Below are 9368 nucleotides of genomic sequence, written 5' to 3'. Positions count from 1 at the left end.
AGAAGCGCTTGTGCTGATGAGGCAATGTCTTATATGTCAATGCCTGATTTATCTCCAAACGTTTTCATTGGAGGAGGGGATGTCGCTCTTGTTCCTACGAGAGTTGGCTAGCCCCATTTGTGATGAAGAAAAAAAAAAGGCACGCAGGGAATACCCAATGCAGATTGTTGTGTCTCCACTAGTTGCAGTCATGGAGGACTAGTTCTGCAAATGTGCAGGAGTGGGTATCATGGACATGTTGGATACCAGCCATGAATGCGGCCAGATTGTGTTGGGTCTTGAATCATATCTGGAACATGTGTTTGTCTCCACTATCTGAAGAAAATTTGAATGGGATTGCTGTATATGAAGTTCTCATTATATAGAAATGGTAAATAGTACTCTCATGTGCTAAGGTTAGGGAATTATTTTTATACTGTATATAAACTACACAACATTCTTTACTGGCTCACCAAGTGGTACACTCTGTCTACATCATATGAATTGTGTTGAATGGTTTGAACATTGAATAAATAGTGCAAGATGGCAAAGAGGAAGGTCAGTTTCTTGCAATGTCGTCAACTTAACCAACTTACCCGGCTTTTGAGGCTAAAGTCAATGTCCATCACTCCAAGCAGTGTCCAATAGATTTTTTTTCTACAGTGGCAAATACAAAAGGCTGTGACAAAGAACAAACATTGTCAATATGAATAGAATACAGTATCATCTTATTGCATACCAAGGCCTTGTGTCTTTTGAATACAAAGTTTAAGGACCTTGTTCACAGTGTGAACATCCTTTTATTATTTTGAAGATTGGGTGAAGTTTTATTCACACTCCCTGTAAATGCTTGTTCTTTTAAAGTTTCTGTGTTTGTCTTTTTGTGCACTTGCAGGTGTCACACAAAATTCCGTACAGGACAGTGAACACAACTAGAATAGCAGTTAAAAAGGTTAATGCTTATTAGGAGATGTGGATTTACATTGAGTACCTGCCTATACAACTACTCTGTCCCTGGAGCAGGCCTTTTCAACTCCAGGCCAGATGCAGCCCACAGTGACTTTTGCAGTGCCCCCCCCACCAAAAACCTGTCACCTGTAGGCAAAGTATCAATACTACAGTATTATTTGCCTCTCCTGAGTGCAATTGTGTGCAGTCGTTTAAGCATGCTACATTATGAAGCTATGCTAGGTAAACAGTGTTTCACATGGTGGCATGGTACAGAAGATTTTGTAGAAAGGTTGGTCATGAGCCAAAGGAAAGGTGATTAATTGTTTACATCAACTGGCAAAAAGGGGGTAGGTACTAGGGCAGTGGGAGTGACCTTTACCAAAAAAAGCACAAAGCTTCTAAATGGATTCACGTAAGATGTTTTTGAAGAAACACACACACACACACACACACACACACATTTTAATTGGTGATGTTATGCTCCGCCCCTGCACTTTAACCACATCCTCTTTCAAATAACTTATGAATCATTAGTCATAGACTCTTACAGGAGGCATCACTGAACTCTGTTTCTATGGTGTCAGTTAGCCCCGCACCTTTAATGATTCACTAACCAGTTCCTTTTTCATGGGTCACAGCCCTCCCTCCTATGCTTTAGCCAAGCCCCCTTATGACCCGTTCGTTGTAGACTCTTGAGGGAGGCATCATTGGACTCAGCAGAGATTCCTTTTTTAGTGCTGTTGGTTTGCCCTGCCATCTCATTTTGTTTGACCATCAAGTCACTGGTCCACAAAAATCGATTTGTTCAGTTTCTCCAAAAAGCTGTGTTTAAGTGGTCTGTGTGTGTTAAGACCAGAGGTCGCGTTAACCGAATATTTTCCGTCATTGACGGGTTTTTTTAAACGGTGACGGAAAAATCTGAAGGCCATCTGTCATTTTGACAGATTGCAATTCACACCCCTGACCACTTGGTGGCATTGACAGGGCTGATAGCAGTCCGGCGCCGTGCCAGATCTCCGGCGTACCGGTGTGAGTGCGGAAAAAAAAAATGAGGGTTCGGCCAGCTTTATCTAACAGACATTTCTCTGGATTCAATAGAAGCACAGCTTTCGTTCTCAGCCACACTAACAATAGGCCTACTAGCCAATCAGAAGTAGGGCTGGGGCGGGACTTGGGTGTTGACAATCAGGCGCTCCATGTGCCGTCGAAAGTGAGCCTCGTTAGCCTTCAGTGACGCACATAGACATATACCGGTATGTCTATGTGACGCACTGCAACCCACAGGATGGACCGCAGGTTCATGAAGCCCGGGGAAGACAGCAAAGACGTCTCTTACACCGATGATGTCGGCGCCAACAGGATTCAGCATGCGTACTTTACATATCGATATCTCCTAGACCGTTTATGACATACAGAAACTTAAAAAAAAAATGTCGGGAACTGGAGAAACGGAGCTTTGCGCCTATGTACAGTACCATTACGGTAACTCCGTAGGACTACTGACACTTTGACCATCCAGTCACAGAAGAGTCCCCGGTGTGTCACTTGTTTGTAATAAGAGCTTCTCATACCGTAACTCCTGAACCAATGGTGCAATCAAAGAAAAATCCGCCAGTTTCTGAGAGCAGAGAACCGGAGCTTTCCGATGGTGTGCAAAAGCACTCAGTCATTGCACAATTCTGACAATTCTACAACCATAAAAAGCAAAATAAATCAAGGCGGTTTTAGTTTAATTGCAGGCTTTTTAAGAATAAATGGCGATGAGCTTGGATAGAGCAGAATGGGCAATGTAGCAATAGATAGTTACAAGATAGTTAATATTTCAAATAATGTATATATGTTATATGATGAAATTTGCCGCATACAAAATGTCACGGCAGTTGAGTGTCAGAAGTTTCTTTAAATGGATACGGTTTGGATTTTCTGTTCAGCTAACTTTGGACTGAATATTAATTAAAAATGAATGAAAAAGAAATGCTATTGAATATGTCCTTCTTATCATTTAAAAAATTAAAGTGACTGGTAAAAATAGATTATGACAGGATTTTTATGACCCTGTCAGTCAAAATGACAGACAACAAAAAAGTCTGGCGCGACCTCTGGTTAAGACTGTGACTCAGCACCGCGTCTGGTACCAGCAAAGTTTCAAGTTTAGCAGAAACTCTACTGACTATCAGTGATTACAAACTGAGATAAGAGCGAGCTCAAAAAAACCTGACTGCTACTGTAGAGAGACGCGACATGAGCTGTCAGACCTGAGTGAGTGACAGAGAGGTTGTCACTGTGTGTGTGTGTGTGTGTGAGGGGTGCACCGCTGCAGTGTACTGTGTGTGTGTAGGGGAGGGGCGGTGTGTGTGACTGGCCTACCACACAACATGGACACAGTCAGCTACCCAATGAGGATTTCATTTATCATGAGCACAGATACTGACTAATATTACTTGGATAATACTCATCAAAAGTGCTTTATCTGTACTGGATACTCGTTTCAGCCGAGTATCCGGCTCAACCCTAATATCTATCAAGAGTAGAAAACATATTTACATTGTTGTGTGCCTCACTGTGCTTATGAGTTGAGGTATCAATCAGGATTAACTTTCATTGGTTTACAAATCAATCTGGAGGTATGGGCTCAGTGCCTCATTAAGATCCATAGCGACAACTTCAATCTGACTCAGAATACTCACTTCTGCAGTAGGCATTTCCAGGGACAGAGAAGACTCAACATAGGAGCTGTACCTTCTCAGTTTGCCTGGAACAATTACAACAAGACTTTATGTACCAAGACTTAATTTGTGGGCACGTCAGTTGAGATACCCTTCTCCGGACTTAGCAGCATCTGACTCTGACTCTGAGAGGGAAGTGCAAATAGCGCATGATTAATGTGTTATTCCAACATCCTTAATAATCGCACTGAAGAGAAAAATACAGAAGCTACAAGACCAGCATGAAACCTTACAGCTGCAGTCCCGTTTTGAGCTACAACACTTTGCAAGATCAGATAAGGCATTCACTGCTATACAAGATTGGTTCATGTTTTTTTGGAATCACTTTAAATAAACATGTCTCTCTCTCTCTCTCTCTCTCTCTCTCTCTCTCTCTCTCTCTCTCTCTCTCTCTCTCTCTCTCTTTCTCTCTCTCTCTCTCTCTTTCTCTCTCTCTCTCTGTCTCTCTCTCTGTGTATATGTGTGTGTGATTGGGGTGGGTGGGAGGAGAGAGACAGAGGGCCCTATCTTACACCTGGCACAAAGCAACTCCAGGTGCAATGCAAGGGTCTTTGCTAGTTTCCAACCAGGCAGTTGTCATTTTGCCGTCCAACCCCCATGTTTTGTAAATAGCAAACGCACTTGTGCCCATCTGTGCACCCATGGGTGTGTTGGTCCTAAAATGAGCTGCGGTCAGACACATTGTTGGCTTATTGCTATCTCGGGGCAATTGAAAATGATTGCGTGACTGACCAACAAAAAATGGCACAGTGGCACAGTTTTCACTGTTATTTTTAGGATGCATTATCAAGATACTACCGTGTGCCTACACAGGTGGGTGCCAACGCATGTACACACTGCTTGCTATGCACAAAGGGATGCCTTGTCACGTATACAGGGATGTCTGCTTCACTTCAGGGAGTTTTGATGGAATCCTGTTGTTGCTGTAGATGGTCTATTCATGCGCCTTTACTTTGTGAACAAGGAGATCCATTGCCTCTACAGAGAAGTGTTCCTTCTTACCTAGCAAATGTGCCATTGCATTGCCATTGCAGTAGTAGTAGTATTAGTAGTAGTAGCACAAAACATACAACAATACAAACAAACAAACAAACAAACAAAACACACAAAAAACTAAAAAGAAATGAAACAATAAATCACTTGAATTTACAAAACAAAAACAGAAATACAGAAAAGTACTAGAAACTAACCTTTACGTTATTTATATCATACTATTGCTCTATATCTCGCTATTATATTTGATCTGTACATCTTTTTAAAAGTATTTATTGAACTACAATTTTATTAATTCTTTATCTAATCCATTCCATATTTTTACCCCTATAACTGATACACATCTATTTTTGTTATTTATTCTTGCATTAGTTTGTTTGAAAATGGTAGTTCCCCTTAAGTTGTACTGGCTCTCTCAATGTTGGTACAGCTCCTGAATACAGCACGGAAGCAGATGATTATGTGCCTTATACATCATAATTGCAGTATTAAGTTCAACTAGATCTTGTAATTTTAAGGTTTTCAATTCAATGAATAGTGGATTGGTTGGTGCATAGTAGTCAGATTTGCTAACAATTCTAATGGCTTTCTTCAGCAGTATGAATAAAGGATTAATGGCCGTTTTGTAGTTGTTCCCCCATACTTCCACACAATAAGTCATGTATGGGAGTACGAGGGAGCAATATAGCATGTAGAATGAGTTCTGGTTTAGAATGGTTTTCATTTTGGACATTACAGCAATGGTTTTGGATATTTTTGACCTTAAGTTTTTTTTATATGTGATTTCCAGTTAAGTTTATTATCAATTGTGATACCCGAGAACTTATTCTCATACACTTGTTCTATTTCTTCGTTATTAATCATGATTTTAACCTCTCTGTCTATCTGTCTATTACCAAAAATGATACATTTTGTTTTGCTGATGTTTAGTGACAGTTTATTGACATCAAACCATTTCTTCAGTATATTTAGCTCATTTTGAACTGTATCCAGGAGCTGGATACAGTTCAATCCACCAAGGTGATAGCGCACCTGGCTTTTAAAGAGAATGGGAGTTGGCATTCTGATTAGTGTATTGCATGATTAGTGTATTGCATGTTATTATCAAAACACACCTATGATTAACTAAGAGGCTAAGTACAACCCTTTTGTACCATGTGCCTGATGTAACAATCCCTTTTTCTGTCATTAAAATTGCAAAAGTGGACTTGGACACATCCTAAAGTGCATTTGCACTATGCTCTTCAGACTGTGCGCTTAGATCGATAAATAGAGCCCAGAGTCTGTCTAGTCTTGTATAGCCGGCTACCCACTATTGTGTCAATGTGAGCTTGGGCTATCTTCGAGCCAGATGTTGCTAATGGCCCAGGGGCTCAGTCCATGAGAACAAAAAGCATTCATGTTTCCACTGTCGTACCAATAGCACTGCAGTCTTGCCCTATATCCTGCCCATCACATGCAGCATCGGTGTAAATGCACGTGAGTAGGAAATAGGAAGTGAGTGGTCAACGTCTACATACCTGGAACCAACTAACTAACTTTTGATTTGGACGCCACTTGGGCGCCACTCTGTGCATTGTGTGCTTTATCTGCCTTGCACTGAGACCTCATTTTTTTTAGTTTCACAGACCTGCACCATTATGCGTTTCATTGGTTCACCTGGTAGAGCGTGTAACATGTATCAAGGTTAAGTACTTACCGCAGTGACCCAGGTTCGAATCCAGCCTGAACCCTTTGCTGCATGTCTTCCCCTCTCTCTACCCTGCTTTCCCCTTCCCTTTTTACTGTCACTATCAAATAAAGCAGAAATGCCAAAAAGAAAAAAGAAAAAAAACTAATCAGAATCAATGTACGGAGCGTTAAGGAGAAAAAACTCTTTGACAAAGTCATACCATTACCAGTGGAAGCATTCATAAGTTGTTCATTGTGGTTTGCTTCCTGGTAAACTATCAGAATGGACTACAGGTGAAGGCATGGGCAGGTTACATTAATAGCACATTAATGGAATAATGGCACTTACAGACTGTAGAAAGGTTAAGGCTGAAATCATAACAAAGTTATCACTTGTTAATATTTAAAGGAGTGACCACCAAATATTCATATTATGTTCATGTTATATTCACATTATGACAGGTTAAAAAAAAACAAAAAAAACCTAGATGTTCACTTTATATGCAAGGACATATCACCTATCCACCACAGCATAAATCAGAAGGACACTTTATAAGGGTACTACACATCTAGAATGGAGTACCAACAAATGGCCACCAACACATTGGACACCTTTTATTTATTTATTTTTTTTACACCCAGGAGGGTCCATTAAAGACAACAGATACCATGTAGTCATATCTGCCGTAAGAATCAAACCCAAACTGTTTGAGATTGGACAGCTGAGAACAGAAGTAGGCATCATGTCTGCTTGAAATTTTTATGGACACATTGAATATCTAACATCACAGGCATCCGAGTCTATATAGACTGTTGCAGACATCTTTGAGGCAAGATGATTTATTGCAATGCCCCTGGTTGTCACTGCCAATATATGACATTTTGCATCTAACATAGCTTTACACTTGGACTTCCTACAATCTTTCCTTGTATTCTGTAGAACTGATGCCATTTGTTTTCACTGACTGATGCTCTTGTAGGTGCTTTTTAGAGCTGTATGAAATTGCTGTGTAAAGGATACAAGTATTTTATTTAGGCCAGACACTGATAGCCATAGTCCACACAAAAACCTTCAAAAGTAAAAAAAAAAAAAAAAAAAAAAAATGCCAAGGTTGACATAAAGTACCACAGACAGTGAGGTTTTCAAAATGATCATACTTCTGCTACTTACTGTACCAACATGGGAAAGCTAACTTCCCCTCTCACTTTTCTGTCTCACTGCACAGATGCCCAAAACGTTCAACAAACTGTAAAGTAGATCTGAGATGACAAGATCTTAAAGTTAATTCTATCTGTTTAGAGATGGGGGCATCTCATGTTACAGTTTTGTTTGATGTTATTATAACAGAGATTGGAAATTATGAGTTAATTCAGAGATCTTTAAGAAGATGACAGGTAAGTATAGAGTTGAAGGTCTTTTTTTAGTTAAGTGGATAAAGAGGCACTGTAAAATCTGTTAAAACACTCTGCTGGCTTGTTTGGTACCCAACAGTGACTTCAAATTTTCAAGCCATATAAAAGTAAAAAAGGAAGAATCTCCTTTCCCCCTAATGATTGCAGCAACCTCCTGTATCTTTGTAGATCCTCTGGATTACTCTTTCCTTTTCTGCAAACACTACAAAGTCACACCACTCCATTCCTGTAATCGAGAGCTGGCCTTGGACCTGCCAGTAGTAGCTGTGCTGCTGTTTCAATTTCATGGTGTCACTTTGCAATTTCAGGTATTTACAGTAAGCACAGCTTTTGGCGTCTGGGCATTTAATCTCCAGCAGGCAAAGGGTGAATTGTGTCAAACACAACCCTGTCAGGAGATGACCCTAACCATGGAGCATCCTAGTGAATGACAAAGCCAAGCCACTCCTGATTGGCAACAGGCTCCAGTGCCAGGCCTCTCCTCATCAAGGTGCTCTGCTGAACTCTGACTGTGGACAGGGTGGACAATCTCTGCAAACAGGAATGATGTGAACCTTTTCCTCCTGACTCTGTGCTACTCTACAGAGGCACTCTGCTGCCTTGTAGCAACCTCCTGGCCATAACCGAATTAGTTTCTAGTGATTGCAAATGTAGCTACTGTTGGAGACTACAACCTGGTTCCAACATGTAACTATCTAGAGGCAAAGGTGGTGGTGATGGAGCATCTGGGTGGAATAAGATGATCCAGGTGACTTGCACTGGGTGTTGGTATGACTGATAGGACTGCCTTCCTGAACTTTCCCAAATGCTGAGTCATCCTTTGGGACATCATCACTGATTTCCATGGTAGTGATGACTGTTGCGTTGCCTGCTGAAAAGATGTCATAAGCCTTACCTACTTTAAGGAGATCAGAATCAGACAGCTCCCCCCACAATGCTTTGTAAAGTCTGTTCCTGGGTGGAATTTCATTTCATAATTCAAATGAGAAAGAATAATTTTACACTGACACATAGTCCCACTTTTGTATAACAGGTTATAAAATAACAAGACATAATTACCTTACACCATTAGCAGCATTTCTCTGCTTTGGCTTGGTAGACATCACAACCATGTCAGTGACCTGGCATGGCTTTACACCCTATTAATCATAAAATTAATTGGAATGGTCTTTAAAAAACTGTTGGGTGCACACATACTTATGTAGCTCTGAATGACAAAGATATAATGTAAAAACACATAGCAAATGCTTGCTTAAAAGTGGTTTTATAGTGCTCACGGACTTACCATAATTCTTAGCTTGTGCCAGTGTTGCTCTGTCTTAGCACAACCCAAGACTAAGGGAAAGGCAAAGATGTTCAGCACAGAGTAATGTGTGGTTTGATGGAGCAGTGTGACATTATGGTTGCACAGAGCTGCTCCAGCCACACATGAACACTCACCATCATTGATCTGCACAGGGGAGGAGTCCTCAGGGACAATCTAAAAAAAAGAGAATAAAAAAAGTTGTTGTCATATTACAATCATATAGGCGACACTAACACATCATAGCAAAGATCAATGAGAGAATTGATCAGATTGTTTGGAGTTATCATGGTTGTAGGCTTAAATTTATCAAGTTATCAATGTCATCACAA

Source organism: Myripristis murdjan, chromosome 1 (assembly GCF_902150065.1).
Source record: "Myripristis murdjan chromosome 1, fMyrMur1.1, whole genome shotgun sequence".
Taxonomy (NCBI): domain Eukaryota; kingdom Metazoa; phylum Chordata; class Actinopteri; order Holocentriformes; family Holocentridae; genus Myripristis; species Myripristis murdjan.
This window is presented reverse-complemented; position numbering follows the sequence as displayed.